This window comes from Triturus cristatus, chromosome 4_2 (genome assembly GCF_964204655.1).
Source record: "Triturus cristatus chromosome 4_2, aTriCri1.1, whole genome shotgun sequence".
Classification (NCBI taxonomy): domain Eukaryota; kingdom Metazoa; phylum Chordata; class Amphibia; order Caudata; family Salamandridae; genus Triturus; species Triturus cristatus.
In genome coordinates, this window is record NC_140586.1 from 856,991,916 (window position 1) to 857,013,330 (window position 21,415).

Genomic DNA, 21,415 nt, shown 5'->3' on the forward strand with positions numbered 1-21,415 from the left:
TACAAAGCCAATAGCTCAAACTCTCACAACTGCGAGACCTATTGCACTGCAAATGCTTGTTTATAAAGGTGGAGCACAACAGGAGAATCCAACTAGGTTCTTAATAAAGCCCTCACTCACCAACCTAGTTGGTGACATGCTTCGTCATCGGGCCCCACCAGGAGAGGCCGAATGCCACCCTGGTGTGCTACAACGCCAGAATTACTGCGGAGCTGGTAGTTCGTGTTCAGTGAATAGTGAAAAGTGATCGTTAAAAATGTCACGATTGTGTCAAAAAATAAATTTTATTAGAAGCCAATCTGACACGGTTAAAAACAAAGAGTAGGACATTGAGGCTGAATAGATTGTTCAGCAGAGTCCACTAGGAAGTGGTCAACATGTTTCTGCCTATGTGTTATAATTAAACAGGTATTCGTCAGGACCGTAAGGAAGGTGTAAACCTTGGCGGTATGGGCGCGCTAAGGCCCACCCTAAAAGTAGGTTTCACTCCAAAATTGCGGTGCAGCATCTGTGACTACTAGGTATATGGGCCCTGCAATACAGAAGGTCACAGAACAGGGCCTGCAGCAGGAGCATCCGGAGAGGGGGAGAGGACGGGTGTCCCAGCAGTACAGCAGTAGAAAGTGGCCTGGAAATGCCTCCTGTCGCTTGAAAACTAGCATCAGAGGAGGCATTCAGCCATGCTAGGAAAGCAGTGAATTCAACCCAGGGCCCACTTCTGCAAGAACACATAGGGTTGAAGGCTCTGAAAATGCAGCACCTCCAGCCTACCAATAGAACTCGCGTTGCCCTCACGTTCGCAGGCTACTTGTGTTCTCTTCCTGCTCCCTTATGTACAACGGCTGCGCTGAAACCCTCTTCTTCCTGTTAGGATCTTCAACTCGACTGGCGAATCTAGCATTTCTCTCTGTTTCTCCCCCCCCCCCACAGGTCATTGCCCTTAGGTAAACCCCCTCATTCCCCATTTCTTGCACTCATCGGATGAAGCTCTGCTCACCTATTGAGAGTAGTTTCTGCTTTACCAGCTCTGACATTGTGGGTGGCTGGTCCATGGGGCCGGGGGAAATTGGAAATGGCAGGCACATTCAAATTTCTTGATCCTTTGCACGTGGACATTTTTAAGCACTTATTCTGTGTGCTGGGGCCTGCAAATAAGAGGTGTCTTGAACTGCAGTGGCGGCAGCTGACTCCACTTAGTCCTGTCTGTTATCAGTAAGGGAACGTGTTCACGATAAAATGTCAGATTGGCGGCACCATTTTTGTCAGGCAGGTTTATATGCACGGACTCGACCTGAATAGTATTGGAGTGCTTTCCATGAGCACCAATTACATTACACAAGGTCATATTACCAGCGCAGGAAAGTTAAATGATGTCCCCAGAATCACAGAATGCTGGGAGATGGCCGGGATTCGAACCTGGATCAAACTTTTTATGAATGACCTGTGGCTGCAATGTGGTGCCTTTTAAATGTTGTGCATTGGAAGTTTTAACAAAAGATGAAGAGCATTGAGTTCCCCCACCGCCTCCCGGGTCTTAATAAGAATGAGAGCTACACTGCCTCCTCTTCCCCCACTTTATGCACGATCCTGAGTCCTCTACGGTATACACTACAGTAATTCCTTGTTTACCACCTAGGTTTAGGGTATACAATACATGCATATATAGAATGTTGCATTAGGTGCTTGCATGCAGGATGACAGCGGTGTCCTATCTGTATCAGTGGAATAGGCGGGATGCAAAAATTAATTACGAAGAGAACATGGAAAAGAAAAAACGCTTAAGGCACATATTGCACTGTTCAGCTAGGTTACCTGTTAGCAGTAGTGATGCTGTTAATACTCGAACAACAACGACTGCATTTATTCAAAAATTACCTGGCCCACTCCAGGACTGGGGCTGCAGGGCACTGCAGGATATTGAGGGAAGTTAGCTTGTTCATTCAGACCAACACACATGCAACCTGCAGTGGGCAATGTCGTTGCACAAGTCTTCAGGCAGTGGAACTGGAACGCAGGAGCAGAATGGCGTCTCACACTAAATACAGCGCGGGCTGTGAGATTGCCAGCCTGTCAAATAGTCTACACTCTGGGTAGGTTTTGAGAATGCGGACGTCATTCACCAAACAGCAAGCATGACTGCGGTGAATGGCAGTGTGCAGCAGCAACCCTCTAGCCAGTAGCCTGCAAGACTAGATCGAGCGGGTGGGTCCTTTTTTAAAAAAAAAAATTATTTCTAAAAAGCACTTTAGCATTTTTTTGCATGGACACGTTTATTTTCTCCAGTTCTGACCTGGGGACGAAAGTACTGAAATACGCCGAGTTGGGGAAACGGAGTGGTGATGTCTTCAGTGGAAAGGGCAATTTGAGAGAAACGTCAATTTGACAGACCTCAGCCAGTCTGCGTCATCGGTGTCTTTTAAGCACGAGCTTCCTTAGCTGTGAGGTTCTCACCTAGCCCGCGATCTGTGGTGCGCTGCCCCGTACCAGGGAGAGGCGCTGTGCAGGAAGCAGTCAGTGGTGCCCTGTGTGTGGTAGCCATTCGAAGCCTCGTGCATTGCCAGGAGCTGGCATGGAATAAGTCACCGTCATTACAGTGGGCTGGGGCACGGGGGAGGTTTGCATCTTCGGAGGAGGCACATCTTTAGATTTGGGGAGATTTGCCCAGTGACTAGCTTACACTGCCGGGCACAGGTGAAAGATATCTAATCCTTGAGGAGCCGGTTTGAGTGGGCATCAGGTGGCACCGTGCGAACAGAACCCTGCCTGTGGATGGCAGGAGGGGTGGGGCAGACACCTGGCGTGTCTCCGCACATTGAGGACAGTGGCATAGAACAGCGGTTTTACCGGGCGCAGACATGCTACACCATCCTCGGCTGAGGGGTACCTGCCTAATAGCGGCTGTGGTGGTGATGTGGGTACAGGACAGGCGGACGGGTGCTGTTAGGGCAGGAACAGGGCGTTGACTCCATGTGTTTTCTCCGGAATGGCGGTGTGGGAGCAGCCATTTTCCCCCCTGTCTGCTCTGCCGGGTTTAGCTCTACTGCCAGCTGCGAGCTACAGAACAGCTCGTTGTGTAACAGCAGGAAGGGGTGGGCACAGGGGCGAGGAGACAGCCAGGGTGCAGAGCAGGTTTCACCCCGTTAATCATTTATGCTGATCCCTGCAACACGCGCCAGTGAGTCGTTGGTGGAATATACTCGCACACTCCAAGGTTTGTGTCCTACCGTGGGAGGGGGCGATACAGAACACGAGGACTGGTTCTCTGCGGGATTTATTCACCTTTAAACTGTATGCTTTTTAGGAGTGTTTCTGCGGGAACGAGATTGCCAATGACATCTCTTCCTCTTTGCAATGGATATGTTATTTTCTTTTGACCAAATATTGTAACGATGTTCAAACTGGCCACGGGGTGCCTTCTAGAATGCCCGGCTCCCCCGTTGAAACGACGGGGAAAATCCACTCCGGGTCACCTGCGAACTCCAGTCTTTGCTGTCCAGGGTCGCCGTGCTATGTCAACCCGTTTCAGCTCCCCTTGCACTTGTGGAAGATCGCTGCAGGACAGTGGGCGCTGAGGGCCTGGAGTTGGAACTGGTGGGTCAGGGCGACACAAAGTTTGTCAATTCTGCTAAATCGGATGATTTCGTTGATCAGGACCCTCGCAGATAAATAACGGTCATGCCGCAATCTTAGAGTGCGACATATATGTCCCATTGCGCTATACGGGCGGACGGGGGTGTGCAGCAGGGAGGTGGGGTGGATATATGTGACACGGCAACGTCAAGACTCTCCCCCTCCAGCAGATCTGGACAGTTTTTGAGGTTCAGGGTTAACTCATGTACTGTGGCCATAGTGTACACCTGATGCGTGACATACTCCAGCTTTGGGATCCTTGTTTGAGGGCTGAAGAAAGGGTAGTACAAGACAGATGGGCGGGCGGAAGGGGCAGCGAAGGGTGGTCAGTGGTTGGAAGGGTCATAGCCAATGTGCCGCCCTTGCATACTAGCAGCTGGGTGTGGAGGGAGGGAGGTGTGCTCAAGCGCACCCACAGACCGTGCCATGCTGTACTCTCGGCGTGTAGGTGGAGTGTGCGAGCTAGGGTCAGGCCCTGTAGACTCTGGCAATGTCGGGGTTCCAACACCCCCGTAGAAGGTAGGCGCATGGCATGCCCAGGGAGTAACTGCAACCTCTACTGGAACCCATGCTGGTTCTACCATCTTGTCGATAGTTTGGGGTTTTAGCAAACACCCCAAATGCAGATATGTGTCACTCTTAGAGAATAACATTCTTGGAAAGGGGCGGTGGTAGTGTGTCCAGACAGTGCTCAATTTTTAAAATTATAAGTGCTAGGGCAAACGTTTTACTTAGGAGTCCGCCCCTGATGCTGTGGTCTGTTGGATGCTAACCCAGCCTGGTCTCACTTCTTCCTCACCCCTCCTTCATCCACCTCTCTCTCCCTTTAGTTCTCTCTTGCATGTTTTTTCATCCCCGCGTTCTCCCTTTATCATTGTTTTCCCTTCTATCTCTTCACCTGTCTTTCCTCCTCTTTAACTTTCTCCCTCTTGTTCTGCGTCAAAATCTGATGGAATAAAATAAGTTACGGTCCCCAAAAATGAGTGTCGGTGCCCACTATTCGCTACTACTGGTACACGTTATGGAATGGAAAGGGAGGCGGTTATCTTTAAAAGAGCAGAATCGGGCTCCGTTAGTTCGTCTTGAGAATTCGGGTAGATTCTGAGTTCGAGCACACTGCCCAGATGCAATTATGCGGAACGCGTAGAGAGTAACATCTTGCTGGCTTGAAGGGGCAGAAGGGTACAGGGAAAGGGAAGGGCGATTGTCTCTAAAAGAGCAGAATCGGACATCGTTCATCGTTTTAATGAGACGGGTGTTTTCTGGGTTCTAATACACACCCCAGATGCAATTATGTGGCACGCGTACAGAGTAACACCTTGGTGGCCTGAATGGGCAGGAGGGGAGGGGGTTTTCTTTAAGAGAGCAGAATCTGGCTGTTCGTCATTTGGATAGGTTCGGAGTTAGATCGCACGCCCCTGATGCAGATATGCGGCACTCGCAGAGAGTAAATCTTGCTGAGTTAAAGGGGAACAGGATGGTACAGAACAAGAAGGAAGGCGGTTATCTTTATCAATTAAAACAAGCAGCCCACCTCTCTTAGTTGCTTCGCTGTAAAATGGATTAAAAAAAGCTGTGGTTTCGGTTCCAATTATCGCGCCCGTGTCTAGGCACGATCATTGCTCCTCCCACGGCCTATTGGTATCTATTACGCGCTTGGTGCGCGTAATAGACACCAATAGGCCGTGGGAGGAGCAATGCGCCCGCCTTTGGCCAATAGCGTGCAGTCTTTCATTAAAAGACGCACGCTAAGGCCAATGGGGTATCTGAAAAGGAAACGCACAAGCGTGTGCGATTACTAGGTCAGCTTAGATTCCCCGTTTTTCACCTACAAAATGTCTCGCGCTGCGCGAGCACTGTTGCACAGTGCACCGCTAGGCGCGAGACCTAAAAAGGCACACTCTTCCGTTGTTATGATGATATCCTCAGTCGTTCTGCCCCTGAGTTTTTCCGTAAAATGGCCATTTTATGCTCTGGGGTAAATGATACCTTCTGGTGGGCGCAAGGCAAACCTTGTACATGGCTTCTCGCTCCTTCCTTTTTAAGGTGGAAGGCCCAGGATTTGGAAAAAAACTAAAGGGCTGTCACACTCTGCATTTTATTCTCTTTAAAAATCTACTTTGAAGAAAGATTTGAAATAAGAAGGTATATTTCCTGAAACATTGCTTCCATGGAATTTTCGACTTGGTGTGGAACACTAATTAGACGTGGTCGAGGGCATACAGCCCTCAATGTTATTAATTACACAAGGTCAGACACATCAATGCTCGAAATAGGACCAGATTAGGGTAATCCATTTCACTGGCCTACATCTTCCTGCAGAGGTCTCCAACCAGTTCAGGCTCCGAGGGAGCTTACTACTAACTCCTAGTGTCATCTGCAAATGGACCTTCTACAGGTTGCGGTTTTGTTCAGCCTCTAACATCTTGCCATGTTACGTGCCGAGCCTTGCACAGCTGCAGCTTGAAGGCAACATGGGCACAGATAGCCTCACTAATGGAGCAGGACTTGACACAACCTCAGCCAGCCCCAGAAGTCAGCAACACCTATTACCCCCAACTGCTGAGATCCGCATACCGCCCAACTGCTGAGATCTGTGTAGCTGCCCCATCGCTTAGATCCACGAATCGCCCAACTGCTGAGATCTGTGTAGACACCCAGTCGCTGAGATCCACGTACCACCCAACTGCTGAGATCTGTGTAGCCGCCCAGTTGCTGAGATCCGTGTATTGGCCAACTGCTGAGATCTGTGTAGCCACCCAATCGCTGAGATCCATGTATTGCCCAACTGCTGAGATCTGTATAGCCGCCCAATCGCTGAGATCCGCATATCGACCCAACTGCTGAGCTCTGTGTAGCTGCCCAGTCGCTGAGATGTGTGTACCACCCAACTGCTGAGATATGTGTAGCCGCCCAGTCGCTGGGATCTGTGTACAGCCCAACTTCTGAGATCTGTGTAGCCGCCCAGTCGCTGAGATGTGTGTACTACCCAACTGCTAAGATCTGTGTAGCCGCACAGTCGCTGGGATCTGTGTACAGCCCAACTGCTGAGATCTGTGTAGGGTCCCAATCGCTGAGATCCGCGTACCACCCAACTGCTGAGATCTGTGTTCACTGTGAAAGCTTACTTGACAGCACAGGTCACGCATGCATATCATAGGTGGACTCCTCTCCCTCATCTCATTAACCTCATTCTATCATGCTTGTGGACCACCTTAGCCTCAGTGCGCACACACTGTGTTTCTGCTGTCACAGGCAGCCTGGAGGCCAAAGCCACTGACACGGCGGAAAACAGGTGAGAGACAGACTCTTTCACTCTCGCTCTCATTTGCACAGTAAGGTGTACAATGGAAAAGGGCGTTTTCACACGCAGGGAATCCTCCCTTGAAATGCAATTCATGCATTTGCTTTTATAGAATATTAAATGATCCAGCTGCTTACATCACCTTTTGGTGTGAGCTGTGGGCATACCTGCCAGCATGTATGACAGGCAAAAGGCAAATGTAGAAAACAAACTTGGGGAAATACAATTTTCCAATTCTCTTACATTGCAGTGAAGAACTGCTTTTATTAGGTGAAAACTAAAATAATCTCATTTTTGGCTTTAAAAGCAGTGGTGTTCCACCTGAATAAAGTTTGTTGCTGTGTATGTATGTGCTTGAGCAGAAAGGCAGCATCAAGCTGCACGCCTGCGCAAGCGTGTGAGAGTGGCGCGGCCAGTAGCAGCTGCAATTCCAGTGAGGGACTACTTTGTTAACCAGTAACTTGTGCAAAACTGGAAATGAAAAGTGCAAGCATCTACAAATGCTGTGGGATGACACTGACGTGGAGGGGTCTTCAAACAAGCAGTTTCTGGAGGGCTCTGACCCAAACAAGCAAATCGGTGAATGGGGTATGGCCCAAAGCCCAGCTGGGGTATCTGTTCATAACTTTAGATAGTGGCTACGCCAGCCCTAAGGCGGAGCCTTATTCTAAGCTCACCTGATGTCGGTACCCACGCCAATTGTAGACGGAGTGTTACGTTTTCCATAGTATTGTATTATTACATGACGGCTAACCCATGTTATTTAGAGGCTGAAGGCATACAATATGACACATATATACAATATAGCACAATCTGGCACTGGCATCCCGACGCCAAATCCAGACCGCCCTTCGAGGCTCCCTCCTCTGTGTTCCCCAAGGCCAACGGCTAGTCATAGAGTGTGGCTTTCTAACCACATGTTCCGATTCTATCCGGGCCGAGACAGTCTTTCATCCTTCCAAGTTTGTTTATAACGAATGTGATTTAGATGGGTAACAAACAGCATTTATAACAGCTACAAGATGCTGTTTTCTTTGGGCTCTGTGGTAAATCACATCAGAATCGGTTATTTTCCCTAAACTAATTCCGTCTATACCAATGGTAGAGGCTGGTTTTAAGCTCGCTAACCCCCCTCTCCGCTCCATCCACTGCCCGGATTCCTGTGAGAAATGCCAATATGTGACTCTTTTCCATATATGGTACAAAAATAGCTTCCCAGTCTCTTGAACAGCACAACGTAAACACTGGGTTCGTGTGCTGCTTTTACCGTTTGGTTACGGTCAGAGAAAGCCCACAGCGGTGCGAAGGAGGCCCTGGCATGGGGCCAAGATGAGACGGCAGCCAGAAGGGGGTGGCAGGAAGGGAGTTCTTAAACCACAGCTTGCAAAGAAAATAACTAGGCGAACGGGGTAGCAAATAAAGCGATGTGCAAGTAAACCTTTACATGCACATGGTGCGGACGGCATAGAAAGAATAAAAATAATTCGTGAGGAACATTTCTGGTAATAACCTTACTTCACGGGTCAGCTGCTAGATTTTAAAGTCCAACTTCCATATTATCTATAGAATGGCTAACATGAATGGAAAATTGCTGGTTACTGACTCGTTTGTTACAATCTCTTTAGCTGATTTCCCCCCCCCCCCCCCTGCGCGGATTTAACCCTTTTTATGTTGGCCTGCTTAAATACGTAAGAAACCAGTATAGCATAAACTATGCGTCAAGATACATCAATAGTAATGTGCTATTTATTGCCATTGGTTGGGGGAGGGGCCGTCGGGACCCACCCGAGGCTGCGCGGCCCCTGTAGTGTCCTGGTTTCCGCCTGGCCGCCGCGTCGCATCCGATTCTTAGTCCACTCTGTGCCTGGGAAGGGGCGGGGTCAGGCGGGGTCGGTGGAGGACAACGGGTGGGCAGCAGCGCCACGACTTTATGAATAGGATGGTCGATATGAGATCTCTGGTCACCGGAACTGGGTTTTCCTGAATACACAAGAATGCGGATTCTGTTGTCAGTCCACATTCAGTTATACTATACCATGCTGTACAATGACACTCCATACCCAGTGCTTTAAATGGGAAAAAATAAGTGCAGGTACTCATTAAAATAAGTTGGAGGTGTGGCAAATGGGCGGGGCTATGGGCAAGATATGATGATACATAATGACTTCTGTATCAGTTGCAGCACATATCAAAACGCGTGAGAAACGCGTCTATGTAAACAAATCAGGTCAACTCATTACACAAAATGAAAGCCAAACATGATGATATGTTAACATGTCCTTGTTTTGTCATATTTGCTGCTTCTTAATGCCATATGTTATTTGTTGTTGTTTGGCACAATACTACATATTGTCAAGCGTGCACACACACAGAGAGCGAAACAGGCTGAGATGAACACAAAAGCATTCCACCCATTCCCTATAAAATATCTCCTGAGAGTGTCCTGATTCTCTCCCTCTTTCTCTCACACAAAAATAGGCACACACAGGTCGGCAAGCACACAGACCTATATATATGTATGTATAAACGATTATTAAAGTTAACAAATGCACAGGAGTTTTGGCTGTACACAAATTTGTGTTATAATAGCATTTCAAAGCCCATTCATGATTTCAGAACTCAACAAATTTCCGGTATTTTTACGTGAAAAAAGAGGCAATCCTAACTTCACCTGTCACCTCACTTCTATACATTCATCCCTCCCCCTACCCTCTATGTTAATCTTAACTTACCCTCAACCAAATCCATTTCCCAGGTGTCCTGGAGCTCATTCCTGGAGTGCTGCAGCGATCCCTGCTGTTCATTTCTCCATGGGAAGGGCTAACTTTACACCCACGGAGCCAGTATTCAGGTCGGTCACTGTTATCATGCAAAGGCAGCGATTAGTGATGAGAAAAAAAAATGGCTTTGGGGAAAGTAGAGGATTGTGTGACGCTGCCGCACACTTTAGTATGGCCAGTGCATTTCCCTAAATGGGACAGGATTACTGACTGGCAGCCCCAGCCAATTTCACACGCCTCATTTTACTCGCTTGGACACAATCCGTAGCGGGGGAGAAAGGTTTCCGGGCACTGTTCCCTGGAAAGGTTACATGATGATATGACACCTCTAGGGGCGTCTCGGGATCACCCACTGCCCCCTCCCCGTTTATGCCACGGGACAATTCCTGATTCTCAGGTTGTAGACCTGGTGGTGTCTGCCCCTGGTGATGGTTAAGAGATAGCTGTACACGGAGTATCCTTTTCAGATGCTAACACTGGGGTGGGACCCTTCAGCTCCTGCTGGGGATGCCATCTGATCCAGTACCAACAGCGACAGAACACTTCTCACCACTGCAGTGTGTTCTACATCATTAAGTCAGTCAACAAGGTGCAATGGTCCAAACCAGTTGTTGACTGGCATGTTAAGCTGGAGACCACCCAAAGAAGGCTGAAGGTGCAAAGTGCAGCGGGGAGTGAATAACTGTCATTCAGGATTGAACCTTTGCTCTCTCTAAGGCCGATAGGGGGTTATTAAAATACCCCAGCTAATGGAGTACTAAGTCGGTGCCCCCTTGCCGGATAGAAATGAAAACTGAATAACAATTGGTGGGCCACAGCAGGGTTCCTGAAGTTGATGATTACGCAGCCACCTGGGCGGTCTTTCGTTCCCCCTACCAATCCACCTTACTCGACGGGTAAGAAGAATGTCGTAGGCTTTTGATATTTGATAGTCCCTGAACTTTCCCACCCATATTTAGACACTCGTTCTTCAGATCCCCATGGACCCGATCTGTCCATCTCTCAATGGTGGAACTCCTGCCATCACCACCACATATGGGCAGGCTGCTGGTGGTGAATGAATTAAAAGACACACAATTGATGGACGGAATGCAGAACAAATCAAAACATTCACCCCCAGTCAAGAGATCTGGGTTAAAACCATCATTCTTTTGCTCACCATGCCACCCCAGTTTAGACCTGGCCATATGCAAATCAGTCTTGACCCTGTGCCTCATGGGAACGGTCCAGCCCGAACTGCCAAGCCAGGTCCTCCCTGGACTGGAAACCAGCATCCTAGGACCGGTTTCCGGGTTTCACCCCTCTTCAGCCAGGATAGCTTGATTCCAGTTACCCCCCCCCCCCCCCCTCCCCCCCCCGACCTAAGAAAAGTGCTGGTACAGAGGGCCAGAAAATTCGGAAGTGCCGGTACTCAGTGCCGGTGAGTACTGGCCTATTTAAAGCACTGGCCATACCACATCATACAATGGCAGGCCCATACCATACCTTAGCATACCATACCAGGGGCGCAACTAGAGTCAAATTTCGGGGGGAGTGGAGGGGGGAGGGTCTTCCAGCAATCGGCAGAGTGGAGTTGCATGGGCTCTAAGGAGGGGTGAAAACACAACAAAGCCTCGTTGAGAACTAAATGGTCTTTTAAAGACCTGTGAAGTACTCCTCGGGTGTGGCTGTGTGTGCCCAGGAAGCTGTCTCAGCCGGGCTGACACACACGACGGGGGTGAGGTGGAAGGATGAAGCCCTTTGAGCCAAATGGGTGTTGCGTGCCTGTACCATACCATTCTATGTACGGATTGTCATGATGACATCTTCACCTGGCTTCTGATGATGTCAAGTAAGTAAGATTTGGCCGACATTTCCCAGTTGTCGAAGCAGAGACCTCTTGTTCTTCACCACGGTCAAGCTCTGATCAGCGCTCATGGCTGCTTCCTGATTTGAAGGCTACATAATGTTGTTTTCTAAAGATGGGAGGGCTAGTGTTAAGAATGGGACAAGTGTTTCCGGGGCTGTGTTCATACAGCCAATAATGTCTGCAGCACCTGCTGCCTCGAGCTTGTTACCTCCAAGTGATGCACTACAATTGAGCCTCTCCGATGCAATTCAATTCTTTCCTTATTCGAGCTTCGAAGACAGGTCATAAAAGATACACATGATAACAAACATCACTAAGATCAAACTCAGCACAAAAAGTTACAATCGCATTTTCCATTTAAAATCAGTACGACCACAGACAAAAAACTGAAATTTGATCGTAGCTAAAGTGACGGTGCAAATAGACTAGATCCGAAAATAGCTGCGATGATTATCCAATGGCATTAGATGTTAAAATCATCCTATAAACGAGTTAGCAGCAGCAATAAACACTTTAGCAACAATACAAATACAATATATACATAAATTAATAAAGTGCATTGATATCACAACAGCATGCTCCTTCTCTTTGCTAAAGTTCTGTGAGGCAGGTTTTGAAATATTGGAGCCAGGGGATAGAGAGGCCCCGAGTGCAACTTAGACAGTCTCTGATAATAACCCGGTTGAGATCGGCTTCTTCATTTGTCGAGATAGAACACCATGTGGCTAGAGGTGCTGCATTTGTTGTATCTTGAACGTAATCAAGACCTAACTCCAGATGGAAGGAGGAGTGCGGCGAGGAAGGGTAAACACCTAGAACTCTGCGACAAAATCTATTCTCCTCTGACTGTACAGCAAGTACGTCCCTATGTCCCCAGATGCCCATGCCATATGTTAAAATCGGTATACATTTACGATTATAAGTCTCTAAAATTGGGGCTATGGGCTTTTTACCTATGGATGTAGAAAGGGGAGAAAAGTGGTACCAACTGCACGCGTAAATCGTGTTATTCTGTTTTTTATGCAGGTATGCCACGTACAACCTTCATCGAATTCCAGGCCTAGATACCGAAAGGAACTAATCCTATCCAACTTTTTGCCCTCTATTTTCAAACTGCAGGATTTAGTATTTTTAGGGCCACAAATCATTATGAAGGTTTTCTTATAATTTGGCTCCAGCTCCAGGTCCTTCATATAACTAACATAACTGGCAATGAGTTTTTGTAGGCTGTTCGCAGTCCTTGCCAGAAGGACTGCTTCATCTGCATAGAGTAGCGCTGGCTCAGATGCATTTTAGGCACCAAGAACAAGTGGGGGAAACGGAAATTACGACGACAGCAGAACCTTGCCTTGCCTTGCGGTCGGAACAATGAATGCGGCTTAACCACGCATTCCTTTACCACACGTTGTTACAACGACATGCCTTAGGTAAAGCGTTGTTGGAATTTAAAGTCCAAAGCTTTCCCTACTGTTACACGGACTGTAGTTGGAATAGTAAATTATACTATTCCAAAGTCCAGCGCTTTCCCTAAGGCAAGTCGTTGTAAAGACTTGCATGGTAAAGGAATGTGTGGTTAAGACTCATTCGTTGTTCGGACCGCGTTGTGCCAAACCACCAAAACAGGCGCTTCATCTGTCTTCTGATGTAGTCCAATGGCTCTGATGCTCATGATGTATCTTTCAACACGCAGATGCACATAGGGCTTTGAATGACAGTCTAAAGAAAAGCTTAATGACCGATTTCAACTATTAACGCTATACATTTCCATCTATGAAGCAAAAACTTGGGGAATTCATAGCGCTGCATGGTCTTGCCATCACCAACCATTATGATGGTGAAGAGGTTCTCTGTTTCCAGATGAGTCCATCATCCGAGTCTAATCAGATCTTGCATTCGAACTGAAGAAGATGATGATCTGATGAAGCTTGTGCTTAAAATTGGGGACTCTGATATTTCTGGTGGACACCGGCGTTGGCATAAATATCATAACCAGCGCCAATTTTGCCCAATATACTGTCGATCTTCGGATACCCCTCAAGGTGGGCATCTATGTGCATGAGTTCAGGAGACAGCTTAACTGCTTTGTTGTGTTCCGCCTTGAGCCCATGCTGGTGATTTTGACGTGTATGTAGTTGAGGCTTGAGCTTCAATTCAATGATTAGAATGGAACTCTTTCAAGTCCTATGTTGGCTCACTGCCAAGGTAACCGCTCAGGACGATTTTCCAAATTTGTTCAAGGGCATTGGCAAACCCAAGAATGGACCAATCCATCTGCACATAGATGAAACCATCAATTTTATGGCTGGAGATTTCTGTGGATCAGCATTCAGAAACAAGTTGAAGTAATTCGGAATCTCCTCAATACATTATCATCGCACCAGTGGAGGGACCGGTTTTACCATTAGTTTCTGTTCCAAAACATTAATCCGGCACCAAAAGTCTCATAGGTGTAGATAAGTGCCAACCAAGCTGGGCTGTTCCATGAGAAAGACACCCAGCAATGAGGAGCCCGTACATGATCCAACATTTGAAGAGGACCCGCATGTGTTCCAGCGTAGGCCTCAATAAAGGAGAGAAGGATCACGCTCCAATTGTGGATTCCAGATTAAATAAAGCCTCCTCTTTGGCATTTCATCAGCCGTGGAGGTATGTCGGGAGGAAATTCAGCCTGAATAGCAGCAAAGACATTTTTTTTCCAGCAATTCTAAAGAAGTATGTCATGAGGCACTGATCAAAGTGTACTGAACACTCAGAAGCAACTCTTATCCTCAAAAAGGGAAAATGTGTTTTTGGAAAGAAATCACTGAAATTCTACAGCCAAATTTTGTTACAAGAAGACCATCGCCCGATCTGTAAAAGTTCTTGCACTTGCACTGGCCCCTTTACGTGGGAACATCTCAGCCCCTCGATCATTCCTGGGGTTGGCCAGTTATTGCTTGTGATACATCCTTAATTTTGCAACAGTCAGTGAGTCACTCCATGGCTTCACACAAAGGGATGCCTCTTCAAATGGTCACAGAAATGTTAACTTGCGTTGGAGCCTATCCTTTCCAACTCTCAGAAGCTGAAAATGCAGATTTCCCTAACTTTAGTGCAGGAGACTCTAGATTTTATTAAAGACCCTGGGGGCGAGTGTCATACTGATGTCTATTCCTTCCTTAATATGATTAGCAGACAAGATAATAACAATAAGATTACATTTCCCCTGAGACCATTGGAAAAGAGTCACAAACCGAAGTCATAAAGAATGAACCAATATGCAGTCTGTAAGTCTAATACTAGTCTTAACTGTGAGCAACATGCCCTCTTATCTTGTGAGAGCAGGTTGCGGATAGCAAGACAGGAATAATAACTAGAATATTAGAAATGGGCAAAAAAAGAGCAAAGAGTCCTTGGCGAAGTCCAACATAGTAACTGATGTGGTATCCGATGTCCATATGGTTGCGAAGACGTTGAGTATTCCAACTGGCGAACTACTGATGGTGTAGACACATCATGAACAATTAACTTACCAGAGTCTGGAAAATCCTTACGACGGAGTGGTTGTAGGTCAACCGGCACTGCAAGACAATATAAGGGAGGGTTAGCAATAGTGAGCAGTGGGATAATACTCGCCTCCGTGTCTTTAACAACATCTAGACTTTCTTTCACTAAAGCTAGGGAAATCTTCATTTTATTACAAGACCGGAGGCTCCTATTATGCTCATTTAACCTCTTCTATGCCCATGACGAGATAGTCTCGTCATGGAGCACGGTTGCGCTGTGCCCATGACGAGACTATCTCGTCATGAACCCCGCCCGCTAATAAAACGCCCGGCACAGGAGGGGGAAAGGGCGGGGCACTGAAGGGGTTAAAGCATGTCAACAGAATTTGCCACAAGCAAAAGGTTTACAGTAAAAAGTTCTAAAGTAGAAACATTTGACAAGTCTGCTGATCTGAGAAAGCCTTCTAATCCAGCACCATCCCAGAGGTCTTTAGAAGCCAAAGCCCCCTAGTAGAGTGAGTCCTAGAAGAACTGATGTCAGTGCCTTCTAAAAACATGATCCATTTACCCCCTCGAGCAAGCATAGTGGATGGCACTGGTTTATGTGGTTCATAGAAAGAAATCAACAACTGTACAGAGGATGACGTTTTCAAATTTGCAGTCTTTGAGATATATGTTTTTAAACAATTTCCTACACAAAGTTTAGGCTGGGAAGGAAAATCAGGATAATGTACAGACGATAAGTTTGTTTTTGTTCTACAGTGAATTTTGAAAGAAACAGTTCTAGGAGTATACTGAAAATAGGTCGGGAGCGCTAATATTTGGTATTCTTTTTTCAAAATTAAACCTACCAACCGTCAATTTTGCGAACAAGTACTTTAAAGGGAGGACAACATTATTTTGCCAAGAAATTATTAATCACAAAATCAAATTAACGTCCCACATTTGATTATACTTTGGAATAGGAGGTTTAGAAAATCATACTCCTTCAAAAGACGACAAATCAAAGCATGCTCACTGACAGGTTTTCCATCCACCCGCACATATTCTGCAGGAATCACCACTTATAGGTATTTACTATTCTGTATGTCTTTCCTTTGGAAGCCAAAGAGGAAATAAATAACTATCAAAGTTACATTGGCTGAAAATAGATCTGAATTCCTGTCCATACACCAGCTACTCCACGCCATCCGGGCAGATTTCGAAAACCTATGTTACTCCTGGTGCCCAAGAGTGGCAGATGTATCGAGCAGCTTCTTCGGAAATTCCAGGGGCTCTCCAAGTTGACCTGAAATTCTCCAGGCCACCAGAGTAAGGGTTTGTTTGAGAATCATATAATGAGGTTGACTCTCTGGGCTGAGAAGGAGACAGGGGAAGGTTGGGATGAGAATTGGGAGATTGACTGACAGCTACAGATCTGAGAGAAACCAAGGCTGAGCCCGATAAGAGTATTACTAGTACCAGTGAAGCTTGTTAGCCAGAGTTTTAACCCCAAGTTCACTGCTATCATAACAAACAGAGAAAAGGCATAGTTGAGGTGAAGGGACCAGTCCTGAAGAAATGCATCCGTTGCTAGAGCTTAAGGATCTGGTCTCCAGCTGTAGAAGTTGTAAAATTGGGTATTCAGACGGTATGCAAACAAGTCTATTGACATAGAGCCGAATTTCAAAGAAAGGCTTTTAAATACTGAAGTATGCAGTTGCCAATCGCTGGTGTCTTTGAAGTACCTGGAGCACCAATCTGCTGTAGTATTTAGTTTTCCCAGAAGATATTCCGTTTGGACCAACGGTTCTCGATTTGCCAGATCCCCCTAGGTTTGAATTTTGTTCTACCCAGATCATTGATATACTTGAGCACATAAAGATTGTCCATTCTTAGAAGAATTGAACAACTGATTTTTTTCTTTGCAAATGTCTGAATTGGAAAGGAGCCTGTACGCATCCTTAATCAATTTATATGCAGCGAGGGCACCTTCTCAGACCATGGACCCCAGTCAGATTCTATAACAAGATGTTGGGCCATGGAGACAATTGCTCTCCAGTTCCAGGCATCTAGAAGGTCCAGGCACCATTGGAGTTCTGCTTGTGACTCCTAGTCCAACTGGATCAGATCTGAATAATGAAGGCCCTTCCGAAGAAGTCAGATTTGATGCCAAATACACTATTGAAGCATCACCTAATGATCCTCCTTTATGTGCTGTTGCTGACAATCTTGGCACTCAAAGGTGGAATGTGTACACAAACTACATTGAGAGTGTCGTCCCTAAAAACACAAGGGATTCTGACATGTTCAAAGCTAGCTAGCCAGACATCACAGTGGATCTACGTGAAGACGAGCTCATCTAATCAAATATTGGCTTCAAGAGTGGTCCACCAAAAGATCAGTTTACCATTCCTTGATACACTAGTGGAGAAAAGAGTTGGCGATTGCCAGTTGTTCCAGTCTTGGGATGGAGACTAGTCCAGAACCTTTGCAGATGTCAAGAGTTCTAACGAGTGAATGGAAAGTGGTTGCTGTATATTTGTTGTGTCACTTTACAATACAACATTGACTGCTAACAATTGGAGAATGCTCACATTTTCCTGTAGTCATGACAATTTGCAGCATTGTGACTAATGTGGCCACGCCAGTGCTTAATAAACTTTTTCCCACGTAGAGCATCCCGTCTGCCCTCTTTTCTGTGGATCAGAGTTCAAGGACTTCACTGAAAGACTAGGCCTACAACTCTGAAAGAGAAAACCACTTTGGCGTCAAGCCAATGATTTAGTTGAACGCTTTATGGCCACTCTCAAGAAAGGGCTTAAGCACCAAAATCTCAAAGTCCTAGCTCTGCGATTGTTTGTCAAACGCTGTGTGGGTATTGATACACGCCTCCCAGCACAACAAGCATATCTCTGGTTGAAGGTATGTGTGGGAGACAATTACGCACAAAATTCCATATTTTGCTGAAGAATAAAACCCCTCGAATACATTTGGAGGTACAACCTCACTATGCTGCTCAAAAAGAAAGAAAATGAGACTGTGTGCCAGCAAATGATGCAGAGCTTGACCTTCACAACTGTCATCTCTGTGAATCCAGAAGTTCTTGCAAAGATTTTAGCTGTGGCCCACAGCCCAGTGTAGACTTCAACACCAGGGAACCCAGGGTTCCAGTTTGGCACGAAAATCTCACCATCACTCCTAACTGGGCATACTTTCACAAATTGTGGTCCATGTGAATTGGCGTCCACTGAAGAGCCATCCGATCCCGATGAAGGTTCCAAAGAAGACTAAGCCGCTGGCATGGGCACTTCAAATGATGCTGACACCAACTGGGCATCACATACCAAGCTGTATGCCACCATCCTTTGTTTTACAACCTGAATCTGGTTACGCAACTTTAGAGCTGCAGATTTTTCCTCACCATTGTGGATTTGCTGCATTTGTCACATAATCTGGTCACCTTTCTGTTCCCTCACCCTTTTCTCCTTCTGCCCCCAGTTCCTCTTGTGCCATGATTACCGCTTCACCCATCTACCTTGTTTCACAGACTGGCTCGACCTGGAAGGAATACCAAGGCTTCTGAGTGCTTCTTCATTACTGTGAATTGATTGAATGTTGTTTGTAAGTTCTGATGGTATGTAGTGTCCAGGCTTCCCCACGTCTGTCCTGACGTGCTGTGATAGGTTTTCCCACTGTGTGTGTACGAAGGGGCGCTTAGGTTGGAGGACGCGGGGCAGGGGCACAATTTGTTGGCTACGAACATGGCGCATCACATGTACCCTTTTTTGTGCAGCCTATTTTTTTTCTGAATAGCCAATATAGTTAGTGAGTTAATATGATGACTTCACTTGCCTTCTGGTGACCTCAAGCAAGCATTTTCAAACATTACAGCTCCTCCCCACACTTAATAAGTATAATATATGTATATATAACATATAAAGGGCCACTGGAATTATGCAACTGCATATTTTTCCTCACCATTATAGATTTGCCGTATTTGGCACATAATCTGTCATCTGCTGCATGAATCTGAAAGAAACACGTTGATTAGATTCCTCACCTTAGAATATCCCCAGGCGTCAGACTGGATCCGGAAGATTTTTCGTCAGCAATACCCCTTGCGCGTCGCTAGGCGTCGTCTGCGGCTCCGCGTCCGTCGTCGGCGTCGTGCGCCGGAATGACGTCGTCGGAGTACTTGGACGCCGCCCTCGCGCGCTGACGTCAGTTCTTCTTTTTTCCGCGCCAGTAAGCGCAGATCCGGGAGAGCTACCCCTTTAGTCATTTTTTGACTAACTTTTTCGATCCTTTTTGATCTTGTCTCGACTCCGGTGCCGGTAGGATGCCTGGTTTTAAAGCCTGTGCTGACTGTAGCCGCTTGATGTCGGTTACGGACCATCACCGCCGGTGCCTTTACTGCATGGGCCTCGACCACGACGCGGAGTCGTGTTCGGACTGCAAGGCCCTGACCTCGAAGGCTAGACGGGAGCGGTCCCGTAAGCTTCTCGAGATTCGCCACTCGGCTCCCGTCCTCATCGGTCGTCGGGATCCAAGTCTTCGGGTAAGTCGAAGCACTCCAAGAAGTCCAAGAGGCGACACCGCTCTTCGGATTCCCCTCGCCGGTCGCACGACTCGGCCGAGGGTCAGGGTGGTTCCACCCCCGCGGCTCCGGTGGAGCCGCAGGCGCCGCGCAAGTCCCCATACCCACCGGTCACTGGGACTGACGCGACGCCGGCGGAAGTCAGTGCCTTCCTCTCGGCCATGAGGAGCCTGGCTCCGCAGTCGACGCCCGCTGGCGCGCCTTCGGGCCCCGCGGACCCGACTGGGCAACCTTGCCTGCCGGCGGCTCCGGCCCCGGCGCCGTCGACGGCTCCGGCCTCGACGCCGCAAGCGCCCGAGGGACCCGTTCCCGAGTCCCTGCCGGTCGACCTCGTCACGCCTCCTCCGCCGGCGTCGACACCGGTACCACCTCCGATGCCGACTCCGCTCGACGTCGAGCCCCGGTTCAGCCCCGGTCCGGGCCCGGCGCCGATACGGCGTCGATGGACTCCGCGTTCGGCGCCGCTGGAGACACATTTTGTCTATCGCCCGGCTCCGATCCTTCCTCCTGCATAACAGGAATCGGATGATGGGGACAACTGAGAGGGATCCGAGGATCCTATGGCCGCTCAGGCTCAACTGTCACAGGACTGGGCAGATGAACTGGGGGAGGCCAGTGGTCTGGATACCTCTCCGGACACTGGATTCATCTCTCCTCCGACTGTGGCTTCGGAGGAGGGTGCTGCTTTCTCTGTGGTGCTGCGCAAGGCGGCCGCAGCCCTTGGGCTCGAGCTACCTGCCGTGGCTGTGAGGACTAACGTCCTCACTGAGGTGCTTCAGTCTGCAGCAAGCTCCACTGAGCCTCTGCTGCCATTCAATGAGGCCCTCACTGACGTTCTGCAGGGCACCTGGTCCAAGCCCTCCACAGTTCCTCCTGTGGATAGGAACGTCGCCAGGCGCCACCGCCCTGCTCCGGGCGACCCCAGTTTCCTGTCCCAACACCCTACCCCCGAGAGCCTGGTTATCCAGGCCTCTACCTCCCAATCCTCCTTCCCGACCGCTCCGCCGGACCGGGATTCCAAGAGGCTGGAACAGTTCGGCAAGAAGCTGTTCTCCTCCCTTAGCTTGGGCCTGCGGTCTTTGAACACCGCCTGCCTCTTGGACCGTTATTCCCACTCTCTGTGGGATACGGTGGAGGACGTGCTGCCCCTGTGTCCGGAGGAGGTCCAGACACGACTTACCCAGGCTCTGGCCGATGGGAGGGATGCAGCGCGACATGCTATCCAATGTGGGCTTGACACTACGGACTCGCTGGGTAGGGCGATTTCTACCTCAGTGGCGCTTAGACGTCACGCCTGGCTGCGGTCCATGTCCTTTTCGGGCGATGTCCAGAGCACCCTCATGGACATGCCCTTTGATGGCACTCGCCTTTTCGGCGAGAAAGCGGACAGTGCGCTGAATCGCTTTAAGGACTCCCGGGCTACGGCCAAGTCCTTGGGCCTCTCGGCCCCGCGGTCGCAAACTTCTGCCTTTCGTGGCCAAGGAAGCGGTGCCTCCTCACGTGCACCTAGCCACCAGCTGCAGAACCAACCTGCGCGCGGTCGCGGACGTGGTTTCCGCCGAGGCGGTTCTGGAGGACGACGCGGTCAGCCCACATCCACCCCGGCAGCATCCGCCTCAAAGCCTTCCTAGTCCGAGCTTTCAGTCCCATTCCACGCCAGTGGGCGGCAGAGTTAGCCATCACCTGCTCCACTGGCGGTCCATCACATCGGACAGGTGGGTGCTGCAAATCGTCCGAAGGGGCTACTCCCTCCCCTTCGAGACGACCCCTCCAGCCATGCCACCGCAG

At 48.4% G+C, this 21,415-nt stretch overlaps 2 protein-coding genes across 3 annotated transcripts in view; one reads left to right on the forward strand and one right to left on the reverse strand.

The window, feature by feature from the left end:
- Nucleotides 1-21,415, reverse strand: part of LOC146835259 (uncharacterized) — a 214,217-nt gene that overhangs the window by 174,604 nt on the left and 18,198 nt on the right. The window contains exon 2 of one of the 2 annotated variants that reach the window (XR_014960700.1): nucleotides 15,076-15,123. The exons of the other annotated variant lie outside the window; for it this stretch is intronic. The gene's annotated coding sequence lies outside the window, so the exon portion shown is untranslated. The remainder of the gene's footprint in view (nucleotides 1-15,075; nucleotides 15,124-21,415) is intronic. 2 annotated transcript variants of the gene reach the window in all.
- Nucleotides 1-21,415, forward strand: part of LOC146835260 (uncharacterized) — a 233,167-nt gene that overhangs the window by 123,368 nt on the left and 88,384 nt on the right. The window lies entirely within an intron of this gene.